The sequence below is a fragment of the Phyllobates terribilis genome, unplaced genomic scaffold, assembly GCF_046119375.1.
Source record: "Phyllobates terribilis strain yellow unplaced genomic scaffold, ASM4611937v1 Scaffold_11__3_contigs__length_659146591, whole genome shotgun sequence".
NCBI classification, from domain to species: domain Eukaryota; kingdom Metazoa; phylum Chordata; class Amphibia; order Anura; family Dendrobatidae; genus Phyllobates; species Phyllobates terribilis.
In genome coordinates this window covers 485,423,432-485,443,479 of record NW_027362771.1, presented here as the reverse complement: position 1 = coordinate 485,443,479, position 20,048 = coordinate 485,423,432, and the positions used below count along the sequence as shown (strand labels likewise).

Here is a 20,048-nt window from a genome sequence, read left to right as displayed (position 1 = left end):
GCTTGTTTAGAATAAAAACCATATTAAAAACAACACTGAAAAATTAGTGCCATATAATATACACATAAATAATGACAACGCATAATAATTAATGGCACTACACAATGTATACAATATATTGCTGCCGTATACTGCATACATAAATAATGCCACTTCGTTCTGTATGCAGATTATGCTGCCATATACTGCACATAAATAAAAACCAACACATACTGTATACATACACAATACTGTTATATGCTACATACATAAATAAATATGCCATGTACCTTATACACAGATTATACTGCAAGAAACTGCACACACAAATAATGGTGCCATGTAGAGTATACACAGATAATGCTGCCATATGCTGCACATATAAACAAAGGTGCCCTGTATTGTATACATAGATAATACTGCACATATAAATAAAGGTGCCATGTGTTGTATACATAGATAATGAAATCATATCCATTCTATACAAATAATGCTGCCATCATTTTTATATGTAAATAATGCATATGTATTATTTACACATGCTCATATAAAATTAGAAAAAGGCATGCTCACACTTGTACAAACAGCCTTGTGTGCCCTAATGTGGGTGGTATCCTTTGGCTACAATCTGGGTAGATACACAAAAATGTTACATGGAATCTGTCAGCAGGTTTTTGCTACCTCATCAGAGAGCAGCATGGTGTAGGGAAAGAGACCCTGATTCCAGCGATGTATCACTTAGTTTACTGGCTGCAACAGTTGTGCTACAACCAGAGTTTTCTCTGCTGTAGATGTAGCAGAGCTCAAAAAGATAACCCTGCCCACACCACTGATTGGCGGCTTTCTGTGTACATTGTATATCAACAGCAAGCTGCTAATCGGTGGTAGGGGTGAGGTTGGACCAAGAGCCACGCTGGAGCTAATCCGGCAGTGATAATCTCCAGTTGATAAAATATTGATTGTAATGAAACTGCAGCACACAGCATAATAAGTGACACTTCACTGAATCAGGGTCCCTGTTCCTACCTTATGCTGCACTCAGATTACAAAGCTTTTGCTGGTAATTATTAGGTCACCTGTGCCTTGACCTTTGTAAGTAAATATTCAAAAATCCAGCAACAAGCTAGTCCAAATTTATATAGTCCATCAATGCTACCTGATACCTAGGGTAGATCTACCACTGCAGAATGCCGTAGGTGTAGGGAAGAGGCGACATATTTTATATACCTCTGGTATTGCCCTACCTCAGCGAGGACACTGGGGGGGTTGCACAGATCCCACCACTGCCACCAGTTGTCAGGGAGATGCAACTCCGCTGCCTCCAATCAGCAGGATAATAGCACAATTGACTGACGAATGATGGACATGGTCGCGGCGGTTTCCACGACTAGAATTTTTTCAAAATATAATGTTTCATAAAGGTCTCAAGTAGTAAGAATTCATATAAGGACCTAGAAACTCTAAAATTACCTTTATTATAAAAAAAACGAAAAAGTCATATATTGACCTTTGACAAACAGAAAACAAAATCAGCCCCCCACACGTGAAAAACAAAGTTACTACAAAAATCTAAAAACAATTAACCTGTTGTATTTGTGTCTATCTGCTGACCCTAAATTACTTCTATTCTTTGTGGTGTTGTGGCATAATTTTACCCTTAGTGTTTCTGGATTGACATCTGTGTAGTATCAGTGGCTCCATTTTGTGTAACACAGGTTCATCTATCAGATAAAGGAGAAATTAGGGAACCCAAGGGATAGCCGTCGAGGAGCGGGGGCGCCATAACGCTCTCCCCTAGGGTGCCAACCTCCACTGACAGGCAGGAGAAAGAATAGAAGTAATTTAGGGTCAGCAGATAGACACACATACAACAGGTTAATTGTTTTTAGATTTTCGTGGGAACTTTGTTTTTCACGTGTGGGGTGCTGATTTTGTTATGTGTTGGTCTAAGGTCAATATATGACTTTTTAGTTTTTCTTATAATAAAGGTAATTTTAGTATTTCTAGGTCCTTATATGAATTCTTACTTCCACTACTAGGCCAGTTATTGGGGAACTCACAGTAAGAATATGGTATATACAACTCCAATTCCAGCTCATGGAATATATATATATATATATATATATATATATATATATATATATATATATATATATATATATATATATATATACAGTACAGACCAAAAGTTTGGACACACTTTCTCATTTAAAACATTTTCTGTATTTTCATGACTATGAAAATTGTACATTCACACTGAAGGCATCAAAACTATGAGTTAACACATGTGGAATTATATACTTAACAAAAAAATGTGAAACAACTGAAAATATGTCTTATATTCTAGGTTCTTCAAAGTAGCCACCTTTTGCTTTGATGACTGCTTTGCACACTCTTGGCATCCTCTTGATGAGCTTCAAGAGGTAGTCAAAGGAAATGGTCTTCCAACAATCTTGAAGGAGTTCCCAGAGATGCTTAGCACTTGTTGGCCCTTTTGCCTTCACTCTTCGGTCCAGCTCACTCCAAACCATCTCAATTGGGTTCAGGTCTGGTGACTGTGGAGGCCAGGTCATCTGGCGTAGCACCCCATCACTCTCCTTCTTGGTCAAATAGCCCTTACATAGCCTGGAGGTGTGTTTGGTGTCATTGTCCTGTTGAAAAATAAATGATAGTCCAACTAAACGCAAACCGGATGGAATAGCATGCCGCTGCAAGATGCTGTGGTAGCCATGCTGGTTCAGTATGCCTACAATTTTGAATAAATCCCCAACAGTGTCACCAGCAAAGCACCCCCACACCATCACACCTCCTCTTCCATGCTTCCCGGTGGGAACCAGGCATGTAGAGTCCATCCGTTCACCTTTTCTGCGTCGCACAAAGACACGTTGGTTTGAACCAAATATCTCAAATTTGGACTCATCAGACCAAAGCACAGATTTCCCCTGGTCTAATGTCCATTTCTTGTGTTCTTTAGCCCAAACAAGTCTCTTCTGCTAGTTGCCTGTCCTTAGCAGTGGTTTCCTTGCAGCTATTTTACCATGAAGGCCTGCTGCACAAAGTCTCCTCTTAACAGTTGTTGTAGAGATGTGTCTGCTGCTAGAACTCTGTGTGGCATTGACCTGGTCTCTAATCTGAGCTGCTGTTAAGCTGCGATTTCTGAGGCTGGTGACTCGGATAAACGTATCCTCAGAAGCAGAGGTGACTCTTGGTCTTCCTTTCCTTGGGCGGTCCTCATGTGAGCCAGTTTCTTTGTAGCGCTTGATGGTTTTTGCAACTGCACTTGGAGACACTTTCAAAGTTTTCCCAATTTTTCGGACTGACTGACCTTCATTTCTTAAAGTAATAATGGCCACTCGTTTTTCTTTACTTAGCTGCTTTTTTCTTGCCATAATACAAATTCTAACAGTCTATTCAGTAGGACTAACAGTTGTGTATCCACCAGACTTCTGCACAACACAACTGATGGTCCCAACCCCATTTATAAGGCAAGAAATCCCACTTATTAAACCTGACAGGCACACCTGTGAAGTGAAAACCATTTCCGGTGACTACCTCTTGAAGCTCATCAAGAGAATGCCAAGAGTGTGCAAAGCAGTCATCAAAGCAAAAGGTGGCTACTTTGAAGAACTTAGAATATAAGACATATTTTCAGTTGTTTCACACTTTTTTGCTAAGTATATAATTCCACATATGTTAATTCATAGTTTTGATGCCTTCAGTGTGAATGTACAATTTTCATAGTCATAAAAATACAGAAACATTTTTAAATGAGAAGGTGCGTCCAAACTTTTGGTCTGTACTGTATATATAATATGTATATACATATATTTTATATATATATATATATATATATATATATATATATATATATATATATATATATACAGTACAGACCAAAAGTTTGGATACACCTTCTCATTTAAAGATTTTTCTGTATTTTCATGACTTTGAAAATTGTACATTCACACTGAAGGCATCAAAACTATGAATTAACACATGTGGAATTATATACTTAACAAAAAAGTGTGAAACAACTGAAAATATGTCTTATATTCTAGGTTCTTCAAAGTAGCCACCTTTTGCTTTGATGACTGCTTTGCACACTCTTGGCATTCTCTTGAGGAGCTTCAAGAGGTAGTCACCGGATATGGTCTTCCAACAATCTTGAAGGAGTTCCCAGAGATGCTTAGCACTTGTTGGCCCTTTTGCCTTCACTCTGCGGTCCAGCTCACCCCAAACCATCTCAATTGGGTTCAGGTCTGGTGACTGTGGAGGCCAGGTCATCTGGCGTAGCACCCCATCACTCGCCTTCTTGGTCAAATAGCCCTTACACAGCCTGGAGGTGTGTTTGGGTCATTGTCCTGTTGAAAAATAAATGATGGTCCAACTAAACGCAAACCGGATGGAATAGCATGCCGCTGCAAGATGCTGTGGTAGCCATGCTGGTTCAGTATGCCTTCAATTTTGAATAAATCCCCAACAGTGTCACCAGCAAAGCACCCCCACACCATCACACCTCCTCCTCCATGGTTCACGGTGGGAATCAGGCATGTAGAGTCCATTCGTTCACCTTTTCTGCGTCGCACAAAGACATGGTGGTTGGAACCAAAGATCTCAAATTTGGACTCATCAGACCAAAGCACAGATTTCCCCTGGTCTAATGTCCATTCCTTGTGTTCTTTAGCCCAAACAAGTCTCTTCTGCTTGTTGACTGTCCTTAGCAGTGGTTTCCTAGTAGCTATTCTACCATGAAGGCCTGCTGAACAAAGTCTCCTCTTAACAGTTGTTGAAGAGATGTGTCTGCTGCTAGAATTCTGTGTGGCATTGACCTGGTCTCTAATCTGAGCTGCTGTTAACCTGCGATTTCTGAGGCTGGTGACTCGGATAAGCTTATGCTCAGAAGCAGAGGTAACTCTTGGTCTTCCTTTCCTGGGGTGGTCCTCATGTGAGCCAGTTTCTTTGTAGCGCTTGATGGTTTTTGCAACTGCACTTGGGGACACTTTCAAAGTTTTCCCAATTTTTCGGACTGACTGACCTTAATTTCTTAAAGTAATGATGGCCATTCGCTTTTCTTTACTTAGCTGCTTTTTTCTTGCCATAATACAAATTCTAACAGTCTACTATTAGCTGTGTATCCACCAGACTTCTGCACAACACAACTGATGGTCCCAACCCCATTTATAAGGCAAGAAATCCCACTTATTAAACCTGACAGGGCACACCTGTAAAGTGAAAACCATTTCCGGTGACTACCTCTTGAAGCTTATCAAGAGAATGCCAAGAATGTGCAAAGCAGTCATCAAAGCAAAAGGTGGCTACTTTGAAGAACCTAGAATATAAGACATATTTTCAGTTGTTTCACACTTTTTTGTTAAGTATATAATTCCACATGTGTTAATTCATAGTTTTGATGCCTTCAGTGTGAATGTACAATTTTCATAGTCAAGAAAATACAGAAAAATCTTTAAATGAGAAGATGTGTCCAAACTTTTGGTCTGTACTGTATATATATACATATATGCGCCCCGGTACAGTCACTGCCTACTCCACAATAACAAAATGAATTAATAGCTGCCACCACCAGTCATTTATACAGGCTGATTGGACACCTGTTACATGTAGCTGTTATGATTGTGAAGCAACTCTGCTGGGAAAATAGGTAGCACACTAAATACTACAACTGACTCTGCTGGTTCCTGTACAGATTAGAGGTCCTGAACCTGCAGTCCCTATCGGTTCCTGTGTGAGCTGAAAAAGCCCTAACCTCCGAATAAACGATGGTGACTCGGACTTATGCTGCCTGAAAGGCCACCGAGCGCTTTACGTTCCTCCTAAAGAACCGGACGGCAGAGCAGAGTGCAAATTACCTACAGGAGGGAAAGTATGCTGAAATAGAAAGAGATCCCAGAGTGACCACAAACCACGAAATACAAAATAAAGGATTACGTAAGTACTGTTAGAAAATATGCCGCCTACTTCCTAAAAAGAAACAGAAGATAGGTGCAGGGTAAAGATTATAAACAGAAAAGAAATAAACCCTAGCTGATCTTTCACTGACTGGCTTAAACTACAGCCAGTATGACTGGACATCCAAATGAGACTATCACCAGCAGGAAAAAACAGCTGTGGGAAAGTATATAAAGCCGACCTAGCAAGAAACACAGCAAAAGGAACAGAGCTATTAAATTTAAGATATTTAATCCGGAAAGGTAGGCAGTGTTTATAAAAAAAATATACAAGATGATACAAAATGGAAACAAAACAATATGGTATATACAATTACATGAAATAAAGAGGATAACAAAAGAAAATTACTAAACCTGATGTTGCAGGAATGGCTTTTATCTTTATGGAGGGAAGCACTCTAATTACAAAAATGGAACACTCTCACAGGGAACTATGTTTTCAATGATTGCAATGACTAAGGAACCTGTGGTCTGAAACGCGTCTGCCCGGAATTTTCTCTCCCCGCCCCGTCTGGGGTTGTGAGATATTGACGTGAGATACATGTTTTTTAATCTTTATCTAATAAAACTTGGATTTCACACACTTCTGAGGCTGGATCTATTCTGCTATCGATGGGTTTTTCTGCTGCACTGCTGGTGTTCCATGCCTTGGATTCTACAATAGGTGAGCTGACTTAAATCACTTTTTTTCTTCCATGAAAAAAGTTCATTGCGTTTCTTACAAGCATTAAAAAACACAAACAAAAATGTGCATGAGAAAGGCCTAAATGACTTAAGTTAAATATTTTGTTTTGTTCAGTGGCTGCTTTGCAGAAATCTTCATGTTTTCCTGTCCTTAGCCTAAATAAAAAAAATGCCATCACAAGCCAGAAATGAGTCATGGAAGAATTTTTTTTCTAATCCTAAAGGAGAGATACACCCAATAAACAGTTTGCATGCAACAGTTTACAGAACATTTCTTAGTTTGTTCACTACCTGTCACTGCCACCATAAATAATAACAGCACATCACTATTACACACCAAAATAAATTCCCAACATTACAGATCAGGGATTTACACTGGAATAGGTTAGTCACAAACCGCGCTCCAAACGCAACACATGTGAACAGTGTCGGACTGGGTTGGCAAAGGCCCACCAATAACATTGACTCTTGGGGCCCACTGTTCAGCTGGATGCAAAAATGACCTGACCCTAGTATGCAAATATGTAATATTAACTTGGATAGCTTGTTTACTGAATGAATAGATGATACCATTTTCTGCAAATAGTGAATCAAGTGCTCATCAGCACTCCTTCAAAGGGGCCTACCGGAGGATTCTCCTGTTCCCCCGTCGGCCAGTCCGAACCTGCCCGTACATATCTCTGCAATGGAGGGACACAGCAAAAAGGAAAAGAGCAGCAGAATCAGGGGAACTCAGGGATTTTTACAAGGTATTTAATTAGCAAGTGACAAGTCCTCTTTAAGACAGAAATGTACTATAGTCAACGAATGGGTGTAGCGCCGGCGTCCCTGCCCTCTGCTAGGCAGGGACGCTGTTCCCCTCACCTCTCTGCTCCGTGCCCGGCGTCCTCCTCCCGCTCTGCTGGCAGCGCGCGCTCCTTCCCGGCCACTGTGCTTAGGGCGCGCGCGCGCACTCTCCCTCCCTCTTAAAGGGGCCGCGCGCGCCGTCCTAAGGAGTCCCCGGCCAATGGCCGGAGGACTTCACCATATATAAGGCACCTCCTCCAAAATGGAGGTGCCCGAGCAATGTTGTTGCACTGTTCACTACTCTGCTTCAGCCCTCAGGTCCCGTTGCCAGTTACCTGCCAGATACCTGCCAGATTCCTGTCAGCTTGCTGTCTTATTCCTGCCTGATATTCTGCTACCTGCCTGCTAGCCTGAGGTCCGACGGTCTGCCTTACAACTCCTGTCAGTCTGTCTATGGACCAGCTTGCCCGCTCACCTGGGAGCGCACATCTGCTACCTGCCTGCTAGCCTACCTGGAGGCTCCGCCGTCACGTGCTGTGACCACCTGCCTGTCCAGTGACTCCTGCCTGCTCACCTGGGAGCGCTCATCTGCTGCCTGTCTCCTAGCCTACCTGGAGGCTCTGCCGTCACGTGCTGTGACCACCCGCCTGTCCAGAGACTTCTGCCCGCTCACCTGGGAGCGCTCATCTGCCGCCTGTCTGTTGGTCTTCCTGGAGGCTCCGCCGTCACATGCCGTGACCACCCGTTTATCCAGAGACTCTCGCCTGCTCACCTGGGAGCTCACGTCTACCATCAGCCGACACAGGTCGTACCAACTCTTTACCCAGAGACTGCCCCGGTCACTTGCCGTGACCATCTGCCCGTTCATCCAGAGACTGCCCCGGTCACTTGCCGTGACCATCTGCCCGTTCATCCAGAGACTGCCCCGGTCACTTGCCGTGACCATCTGCCCGTTCATCCAGAGACTGCCCCGGTCACTTGCCGTGACCTCCTGCCCGTTCTTCCAGAGACTGTCCCGGTCATCTGCTGTGACTGCCTGCCTGGTCGCCACCCGCTCCCTTACAAGGACCGCCCCCTTGTATAGTAGCTCAGAGGTTCCGCCTCCCAGACCCGTTACAGTTTGCTCGGGCCATGGAACCCGGTGGCACCCAAGCTCCCTCGCTCTCGGACCTGTGTCATGAACTGTCCCGTCAGAGGTCCCAACAGGAGTCCATCCTGGGTCACCTGCGGAATGTCAATTCTCGCCTGGACACTGACTGCTCCGCCAGCAACCTCCGCCAGTGCCATGACTCGCAATCCGGCAGCTCCGCTGCCCACTAATACCATGGTATCCTACCCCGGACCCCGGCTTTCTGCACCTCCTCGCTTCGGAGGCGACTCCGCCCAGGCTCGGGGCTTCATAAATCAGTGCACCCTGCACTTTGAACTATTGTCCCACCAGTTTAACTCCGACCGGGCCAAAATTGCCTTCATCATGTCCCATCTCACCGGGGAGGCCCTGGCCTGGCTAAATCCTCTATGGGAGAGAGGAGACCTCCTGGTGTCCGACTTGCCTGCCTTTCTCACGGCTTTCCGGAAAGTCTTCGACGAACCCGGACGGAAGACCTCATCCGCATCATCACTGCTACGCCTCCGTCAGGGAGGTCTCACCGTGGGCCAATATGCCATACGGTTCCGTACCCTTGCCTCGGAGCTGGCCTGGGATAACGACGCTCTGGTATCCGTCTTCTGGGAGGGTCTGTCAGGCCGTATTAAAGATGAACTTGCCGGTCGGGACATTCCTACCACTCTCGATGACCTAATAACTCTTGCCACCCGGATTGACCTACGGTTCCAGGAGCGTGCCAAAGAGGTCACCCGTGAGAGGAGGTTTCCACGTCTAGCTCCTACTTTTCAGAAACCCGTCACTCCCTCCGTCTCTCCCCAGGTACACTCTCCTGAGCCTATGCAGGTCGACCAGACCAAGATGGTCAAAACCCGTCAGGACTTACGCCGTGCCGAGGGGAGCTGCTTCTACTGTGGCAGTAAGGAGCACCGGATCCGTGCCTGCCCGGAGAGGTCGGGAAACGCCTGTGTCTAGGTTCGCTCAGAGAGGTCGACCTAGACAAGAATAAATCCTCTCCATCTCTGCTGCTGTCAGTCTCAATCGTCTGCGGGGAGAACCGTTATTTCGAACTAGCCCAACTTGACTCTGGAGCAGCCGGGAATCTTATTTCACAGTCCCTGGTAGAGAAATACCGCATCCCCACCAAACCTCTGGCTGTACCCTTGTCTGTTGCTGCCGTGGATGGGGTCTCTTACCACGCCCCATCCAACTCATCACCGAATCCATTACTCTGCAGGTGGGAATGCTGCATTCTGAGAGTATCTCCTTTCATGTTCTGCCTGGACTCTCTCACGCCCTCTTGCTAGGTCTACCTTGGCTCCAGAGACATGCACCCGTGCTTGACTGGCAGACCGGAGAGGTCCTTCGCTGGGGACAGGACTGCCATAAGACCTGTCTGGTTCCCGTCCATCCCGTCCGTCCTTCTCCTACCCCAGCTAATCTACCTGGACTTCCAATTCCTTATTGGTCTTATGCTGATGTCTTTAATAAAAAGGAGGCAGAGACACTACCCCCTCATAGACCATACGACTGCCCTATCGACCTGTTACCCGGTACTACTCCTCCCCGTGGGCGTATTTATCCATTATCCGCTGCTGAGACCCGGTCGATGTCCGAATATATTGAGGAGAATCTGGCCAGGGGATTCATCCGGAAATCTACCTCCCCGGCGGGAGCAGGCTTCTTTTTCGTCAAAAAGAAGGACGGTTCTCTCCGTCCCTGTATAGACTATAGAGGCCTTAACCAGATCACGGTGAAGAATAAGTACCCCCTTCCGCTCATTCCGGAGTTATTTGATCGTCTGAGGGGGGCTAGAATCTTCACCAAACTGGACCTCCGTGGGGCGTACAACCTGGTTCGTATCCGTCAGGGGGATGAATGGAAGACGGCATTCAACACCCGGGACGGCCACTATGAATATCTGGTAATGCCCTTTGGTCTCTGTAACGCTCCTGCCGTCTTTCAAGAGTTGGTCAATGACATCTTCCGGGACCTTCTCTACTCCTGCGTAGTGGTGTACCTGGACGACATCTTGGTCTTCTCTCCGGATCTCCAGACTCACCGGAGGGACGTTCGTCAGGTCCTGCTCAGGCTCAGGCAGAATCACCTCTTCGCTAAATACGAGAAGTGCCTCTTTGAGCAGACCTCGCTTCCGTTTTTGGGCTACATTATTTCTCAGACCGGCCTACGAATGGATCCAGAGAAACTGTCTGCCATCGAGAAATGGCCTCGACCGGAGGGGTTGAAGGCCATTCAGCGGTTCCTGGGCTTCGCCAACTACTACCGCCTCTTCATACCACACTTCTCTTCCCGGACTGCCCCAATTTCCGCACTCACCCGTAAGGGTACTAATCCCAAAGAGTGGCCGCCCGAAGCAGAGGAGGCCTTTCTTTCCTTAAAACAGGCCTTCTCTTCCGCCCCGGTGCTGCATCGCCCGGACGGCAACAAGCAGTTCTTCCTGGAAGTTGACGCCTCCTCCTCTGGAGCCGGAGCGGTACTTACTCAAAAATCATCTTGCGGGAGGATGGTAACTTGCGGCTTCTTCTCTAAACTCTTCTCCTCTTCAGAGCGCAATTATTCCATAGGAGACCGAGAGTTATTGGCCATCAAACTGGCATTGGAGGAGTGGCGTTACCTGCTCGAGGGGGCTCTTCACCCGGTAATAATTTACACTGACCACAAGAACTTGGCTTACCTCCAGCATGCCCAGAGACTTAACCCGCGCCAAGCCCGGTGGTCCTTGTTTTTTGCTCGCTTTGATTTTGTTCTTCATTTTCGCCCGGCTGACAAAAACGTCAAGGCGGACGCCTTGTCTCGATCCTTTCTGGTGTCTGATCTCGAGGAAGATCCGAAACACATCATCGATCCCGCCAGAGTAATGCAGGTGGCTCCCGTGAGTCTAAATCGTCTCCCTCCCGGAAAGACGTTCGTATCAGTACCTGATCGGGAGAAGATCCTTCACTGGGGTCACTCATCTAAACTGGCTGGCCATGCCGGTCAGAAAAAGACCCCCCAGCTTATTACCCGGCACTACTGGTGGCCTACCCTGCACAAGGACGTAATAGACTTTGTTTCTGCCTGTGTGTCCTGCGCCCGCAACAAGGTTCCGAGACATCTGCCAGCCGGTCGCCTCCTTCCGCTTTCTGTACCTGCTGCCCCCTGGCAGCATATAGCAATGGACTTTATAACTGACCTCCCAGTCTCTGCCGGTTGTACGGTCATTTGGGTGGTCGCTGACCGCTTCTCCAAGATGGCTCATTTCGTTCCCCTGCCAGGCCTCCCGTCTGCACCCGAGCTAGCTAAAGACTTTATTCGTCACATCTTTCGTCTTCATGGCCTGCCCCTCCACATCGTGTCGGATCGTGGGGTACAGTTCACCTCACGCTTCTGGAGAGCCACTTGTAAACTGCTAGACGTCACCCTGGACTTCTCTTCCGCTTACCACCCACAGTCCAATGGTCAAGTGGAGCGGATCAATCAGAACCTGACCAGTTACCTCCGGCACTTCGTTAATGCCCATCATTCAGACTGGGTGGATCTCCTACCATGGGCCGAGTTCTCTTATAACAATCACGAGAGCGAATCCTCCTCCAAATCCCCGTTTTTTGTAGTCTTCGGTCAGCATCCTCGGATTCCTTTTCCTGTCTCCACCTCTGTGGAGAACCCGGCTGCGGAATCTCTCGTTAGCAAATTTTCCTCCATTTGGGAGAGTACCCGATCCGCACTCCTTCAGTCGTCCGAACGGATGAAAAGACACGCTGACAAAAACCGCCTGGATCCTCCACAATTTCGTCCTGGAGATAAAGTCTGGCTCTTATCTAAATATGTCCGACTCAAGATACCTTCTTACAAGTTAGGGCCTCGGTTCATCGGTCCTCTGGAGGTCATCAGTCAGATCAACCCGGTGGCCTATAAATTGAAACTCCCGGCCAACTTACGGATCCCTAACTCCTTCCATGTATCTCTCCTCAAACCTGTGGTACTTAACTCTTTTTCCAAGTCTACAGGTACGCCTCCTGCTCCGGTTTCTGCTGAGGACGAGTTTGAGGTAGAGAACATTCTTGCCACCAAAAGGGTAAGAGGAAAGACCTTTTTTCTAGTAGATTGGAAGGGGTTTGGTCCTGAGGAGAGAACGTGGGAGCCCCGGGAGAACATCCATGCCCCTCTTATCCTTGCTAAATTTCTGTCTGGCCTAAAAAAGGGGGGGCCTAAAGGGGGGGGTACTGTAGCGCCGGCGTCCCTGCCCTCTGCTAGGCAGGGACGCTGTTCCCCTCACCTCTCTGCTCCGTGCCCGGCGTCCTCCTCCCGCTCTGCTGGCAGCGCGCGCTCCTTCCCGGCCACTGTGCGTAGGGCGCGCGCGCGCGCTCTCCCTCCCTCTTAAAGGGGCCGCGCGCACCGTCCTAAGGAGTCCCCGGCCAATGGCCGGAGGACTTCACCATATATAAGGCACCTCCTCCAAAATGGAGGTGCCCGAGCAATGTTGTTGCACTGTTCACTACTCTGCTTCAGCCCTCAGGTCCCGTTGCCAGTTACCTGCCAGATACCTGCCAGATTCCTGTCAGCTTGCTGTCTTATTCCTGCCTGATATTCTGCTACCTGCCTGCTAGCCTGAGGTCCGACGGTCTGCCTTACAACTCCTGTCAGTCTGTCTATGGACCAGCTTGCCCGCTCACCTGGGAGCGCACATCTGCTACCTGCCTGCTAGCCTACCTGGAGGCTCCGCCGTCACGTCCTGTGACCACCTGCCTGTCCAGTGACTCCTGCCCGCTCACCTGGGAGCGCTCATCTGCTGCCTGTCTCCTAGCCTACCTGGAGGCTCTGCCGTCACGTGCTGTGACCACCCGCCTGTCCAGAGACTTCTGCCCGCTCACCTGGGAGCGCTCATCTGCCGCCTGTCTGTTGGTCTTCCTGGAGGCTCCGCCGTCACATGCCGTGACCACCCGTTTATCCAGAGACTCTCGCCTGCTCACCTGGGAGCTCACGTCTACCATCAGCCGCCACAGGTCGTACCAACCCTTTACCCAGAGACTGCCCCGGTCACTTGCCGTGACCATCTGCCCGTTCATCCAGAGACTGCCCCGGTCACTTGCCGTGACCATCTGCCCGTTCATCCAGAGACTGCCCCGGTCACTTGCCGTGACCATCTGCCCGTTCATCCAGAAACTGCCCCGGTCACTTGCCGTGACCTCCTGCCCGTTCTTCCAGAGACTGTCCCGGTCATCTGCTGTGACTGCCTGCCTGGTCGCCACACGCTCCCTTACAAGGACCGCCCCCTTGTATAGTAGCTCAGAGGTTCCGCCTCCCAGACCCGTTACAATGGGCTACATCTATGACACTGGCGCAGGGAGATGTGCCAAATTCATTAAGAAGTGCACACCTCCTGATGAATTTGGCCCATCTTACTCCAGCGAATCCTGGTTTTAAAGACTGGTGTAGGAAATACCAGATTTGTTTAATCAGCTCTTATGTTTTTAGAGTGCCGAAAGGAACCTGTGCAACATCCATGTACATGATTACAAGTCAGATCAAACTTATACAGGTTGCTTAGTTTAGGTAACCCAATTATTGGACAGGAGAACCTCACTCAGGACCTATTGAATAAGCTGAAATGAGTGGCTACAAAGAGGGTTTTCATCTATGGAGGACCTGGCGTATCCATGCATTATACAAACTGTCCCCTAATTCTAATGACCACCATGCAATGCTTTATTCCCTCTGTAGGAGTAAAGAACACTCAATGTCATGTACATGTGGCGTTAGAATGACCTCTAACCAGTTGTGAGTTCTTCACTAAACACTAAAAACGATGTCATAAATGGAGAAGAAAAATAAAAATGCACTAATCTTGGTCGCACCTGAAAAAATAAGAGACAAAAAAAAAATATGAATTTAATATATTAGTCTAGGACCCTGTAAGGAACGGTCTATCAGTGAGTCACATCATGGCCTTAGTATCCTGGGAACAGCTCGCATGGCTGGGAGAATAAAGCTTATATCACAGATCTAATTCTCCCTAATTGTGTGCAGATGTTCAGTGCTATACTGTCGTATCTGGGATCATATTTTCTATTACTTAGAATTACATTTCTGACCAAAGAACTGAAGTCCTTCATTTCCCATCATTCTGAGAAACAACAACCACTTCCTCTGGAGATTGTGTCTCATGTCGCAGAATTCTACATCTGTAGTATACATAGATTATGTTCGGTCACTAACCCTTAGTGATGCTCTAATTGTAACATTTTTTAATATATACAGTATATTTTTAGGGTCCCTTTATATTAATGCTTCAACTTATTAATTTTAACATTTAAGGGTATTATTGTATGTAGAATTGTATATACTGCACTTTTTATTGGCACAACTATTTTTAACTGCCATAACTGTAGAAAAAAAGGACATGAATCGCACATCCAAAAATCATACATTGATCTAATGAAGCTAAATTTACAAAACTGAACATGAGGTTCCTAGCTGAAGATTCTGATCAGGCTGTGTAAAGCCCACCACCACGTCATGGCGAACCTCTCAGTGGGTCCCCTGCAGCAGTAATAATAATAATAATCTTTATATAGCGCTAACATATTCCGCAGCGCTTTACATACATTATCGTCGCTGTCCCCATCGGGGCTCACAATCTAGATTCCCTATCAGTATGTCTTTGGAGTGTGGGAGGAAACTGGAGAACCCGGAGGAAACCCACACAAACACAGGGAGAACATACAAACTCCTTGCAGATGTTGTCCTTGGTGGGATTTGAACCCAGGACCCCAGTGCTGCAAGGCTGCAGTGCTAACCACTGAGTCACCGTTCCACCCTAAGCAGTATGCGCCGACCACCGCAAAAGTGACAGCGCACCAGCAGGTGGAGAGACCCACTGCCCCACAGAACCCATGCTGTAAGGCAAAGCCCCCATGACTTCAGGCCACATCACCCCACAGGCACAGCACCTCAGCAGCAACGGCACCAACACCAAGTGAATAGTGGTGCAAAAGACATGGGGTCACCCCCTTCAAATGCAGTTTTAAAACTATATTACAATATACTGTATAGACTACTATAGCAGAGCAACCAATGATCCATAAACTGTGCTCTCCAGCCCCCCTTCAGTCTGACAATTTTTAATAAATAGCAGACTTTCAAGATCTGTACATGTCATAAAGGTTTGATATAGCATTGGATGGCTGCTTCCACTATTGAACAGTGTGAAGACCACCACAGAATTTATAGCTGGACCCAGGTGTTTCTAGATACATTTTTTGCTTTGATGTCCTGGAACGTGCTGTCAATTAAGGGCAAATAATTAAACCATTGCTTTCTATTAACTAAAGAAAGGTTTAAAGTATATGGCAGAAAAGCATCTGCTGCGAGAATCAGACAGTCCACTTGATGGATGGTCTACTGCCAACATCTGGTTTTTCCCTGTTATCAAAGACAGCTTCAGGGCTTGATGTGAAGACTGCATCCTCTCCAGTAACTTTTATACTTTCTGCCATCTGAACATCTGCAAAGGCTCAATTCTTGTCTAAAGCAAGATATAATACTACTGCTTCTGCGAGAAGGTCAGTAAGTCCATATGATTCTGAGAAATCCAAGATCTCTTCTGTTCTGGTCTCCTGCATCTATTAACAAGAATTAAAGCCACTCTTTCGCAGATTTCTCTAGATGATCATGCTGTGATATACGTTCTCTGATGATGTGATTCTGATGTTCCAGGTCAGGTTCTGTCACAAGGCCGCTCGTCTGTAGATAATTCTACATCTGTCATGTTTCATGTGACACTGGCCTAGTATTGAAGGGGGGTCACTGACATTGCAGGTGGAAGTTTGTTCTAACTCAGGAAACAAAGTAACTTGACAGTTTAATGTGAAAAAAAAATTTTAAGAGGGATTCTCCATGAAAAATATTGATCAAAATTCAATAGGAGCATATGAAAACATGTGTATGAGCAATATACATTAATTAAAAACAGTGTGCGGTTTTGTAACTAAGAATTTTCATCTGTAATAGTGCCCCATGCTGTATCTCCTCTGGCGCTGGAGTGTAGGTCCACCATAGCGGTGGACACATAAGCCCAATAGCTTCTCTGCTCTGTCCACGCATAGTAATTTGACATTGAGGAGGACGATACTATGTGGTAGTGAGAAGAAAACGACAACATGTAAAGTAGATGTAACAAGTTGAAACAAGAGAGAGAGGGGAAAAAGATAGCTGAGGTTGTGTGCGGGGGACTATTTTGTCTGTAGGTCAGGGGAGGAAGACATCAGAGATTCAGTTGCTACCTGATCACATGGAAGAAGCTGCTGCCAGCACACAGAAAGAGAAGAGACCAAAATTGTAAGGACTGAAAAAAAGGCTGAAAATTAGTTCCAAAACTAATTCCCTCGAGAACTACAATTTGGGAGTCAATCCTTGCCTTTCTGAAGGTAGTATCAAGAATCCACGATGGCTGTTTCTGCATTCACCTCTTTCACTAAATGCATCATAATTACTTCTTCTGGTACTAGGAGAGAATTCTTGTAGCCAATTACGTCTTATAAGTATTACGCTTAGACTCCAGCCACAAGAACGCCAGAGCATGGCATCTCCACTCGCTGTGTTCTTACATGGGTTCCATGAATTCCATGACTATACCCCAATATATAGGACCCCACCTCATCACTGACATGGCGCTCAGGGATGACTCTCTCCATCAACATTATGGATACACGTAATACCAACCCTGTCAAACTACAAAGAAGAAAAAAACACCATGAGCCAACCACAGCGATGTACATAATGATTGATTACATCTGTTACAAGGCGATTAGTAAAATAAAGTACATTAATTAGTCTGGCTAACATGGGACGATGAACAATATCATCAACCTGGCAATGAAATATATGAATCAGCGGCAATGTAAAAGTTTTTGGCTGTACTGAAAACCTGGTTACCACATGTCACATGTTAAGTGAACTGAGTGTTTGCCCCCATAAGAACACTTCTTCTATCTTACGACTCCATTCAATGAATTTTAAAGGTAAGTCTAGAAGACAACCAACAGATATTATTCTACAAGTGACTACACCATTTCCTACAGTATTCTTTGATTTAGATCCAGAGGTGTAACTTGAATTTCCTGGGCCCCAATGTAAAATCCATAACAGGAATAAATAACTATTATTACTAATGCAATCCACTGTCTTTTGTTCTTTGACTTTTTTTTCTTGAATGAATGAATAAAAGATGACCGTTTAATCTATCTCTGATGCCTTGGATCCTTGGACATAGCTTTGGAAATAGTAGTAACATATCTGTTTTAATTGCATAGAAAAAATATGCCTCTGTCCTTAGAAAACTTTAGAGAACCTATTGAATTTCTCAATTTTTCTTGCAATGTTTTAGTAATTGCTGTCTTCTAAAATTTGGAAATACAGAAACTTTCCATTTTGCTTTCTAGGTCTAAAACCTATTGATTTCTAGATGAATGCGCCAACTGATATTGTGATCCTTAATTAAAATAACACGTGTTCTCAAGACTAAAGTAAGGAACAATGCAAATAACAGGCCCAGCAGCAAGAGCTCGCCATCAACAGATGAAAGTAAAGATGGATGTTCCATTATCACATCTGTTATAACCACTAGCTAGGAAGCAACCACTAATTTACTAATGGCTCAGTATTATAAACTTATAATATAAATTCATGCCGCATTGTGTCCAGATGCAAAATTAATCAAATTCTTGCATGAATCAACCATTTGTTAAGAATACCCCAGGGGTGAAGATTAGCCTAGCTGCAGTACCAAGCACAGCCGCAAACACAGGAATGGTGCTGTGCCTGGGTGGGGTATAATATTTGACTACAATATTTTCTGCAGGAACTACTCTCATCTGCAGTATCAGGCACAGTCACACTTTAAATGAATGGTGCAGTGCCCGGGTAGGCAAGAAAAGGGACATACAGCTTCCTAGACCACCACACCCCCTAATTCAACTGATTGGAAGACAGCTGGGAGAAGAACCCCCTTAGGCCAGATATTTACGGCCTCTCCTAAGGACAGACCATAAATATCACCATCTTAGAAAACCACTTTAAATTGATGTTTAAGCAGGGGATTTAGTGCACTGTATCAGAAAAATTGTGTTTCGATTGCAATAAAAATATTATAAGAAATGAATCATACAGAATTATTGACCTCGTCATGCTGATTGACTTGAAAAAAAACCATATACTGTATTATGATTACTCATTATTGAGTTATTCACAGATACTTAGATTGGAAAAATTGCAAAGGACTTGTAAGAACAAGCAACTTTGTAATTTACTCCTCTCCATTCTCAAAAACAGTGATTTTTAATTTTATTGTTCACAGCTCATTACCTAGGGGAACCGGCCACGGCTATAGACAAGCATTGGTGGCCAAATATTAACAGTGTTTACAAGCTCTTTCGCTGCTCTGATGATTGCCAGATCTTTAAGGGAAACTGTTTGCTCCCAATCTGGCTGACATCAGTGCAACGCCGATTCTTCAACGCTGCAGAGGTTAAGCTGCTTCATATAGAAGCATCAAGAGTGCGCAGCTCAGGACTCAGGCACAACAATGCCAGCAGTAAATCAAGGAGGGAACCCAAAGGCTGGGGAGAGAAGACGCCATGGGACAGACCCATTAAATCACACTGTCAAATTAAAAGGGTATGTGCACACAGTGCAGATTTGCTAGCGGTTTTGAAGCTGCGTGCTTATGCTGCGTCAAAACCGCAGCGTCCAGATGTTACAGCACAGTGGATGGGATTTCTAAAAATCCCATGCCCACTATGTGTTTTTGTGCACCTGCGGAAACTGACATGAGGTGTGTTTTTCAGATCCGCAGCATGTCAATTTCTCTTGCGGAAACGCATGCGGATTTTCCCCATAGATTTGCATTAGATGAGGAAAATCCGCATGCGTAAAAACCGCATGTGTGTTTTGTGTGCGTTTCCGCACACTACATGATGAAAAATAAAATTTGTTTAAAAAAAACTATTCTCTAATTTCAACATGGAGACATGAAAACCGCATGCATAAAAACCGCATAAAAAAATGCATGCGGCAAAGCCGCATGTAAAAAACGCACCAAAAACCGCAAGTAACCTAATTTGCATATTAGGTGCGGAAATGGTGCAGAAATTCTGCTGCGTCAAAACCGCAGCAAATCCGCACCTTGTGCACATACGCTAAGGAGCAAAATTACTGATAGACCGCAAATGATAAAAACCTGGATTTAATGCAATTGCTTAAAATAAAGTGGTGGAGATTATTTTAAAACAAAGAATTCTCTAATGACAACTTTCCATCTTTCAAAATTAAAGTCTGCTGACAGGTATACAGCAGTAAAAGGAAAACTCTTTGATATCATAGAAACAAGAGCCAACTAAAAATTTCCATCGTCAGATTTGAATTCAGGAGGTCAAAATCATTAAGAAACGGCTCATTTTATAACTGAACCTGACAACTTTGGAAAATATGTAGAACAGTGTAATCCGAGTGCGCCATGATTTAGGTGAAGA

The 20,048-nt window shown here is 45.3% G+C and overlaps 1 protein-coding gene across 2 annotated transcripts in view; it reads right to left on the bottom strand.

Moving 5' to 3' along the window:
* Positions 1–20,048, bottom strand: part of ADAMTS7 (ADAM metallopeptidase with thrombospondin type 1 motif 7) — a 147,742-nt gene that overhangs the window by 59,750 nt on the left and 67,944 nt on the right. The window lies entirely within an intron of this gene.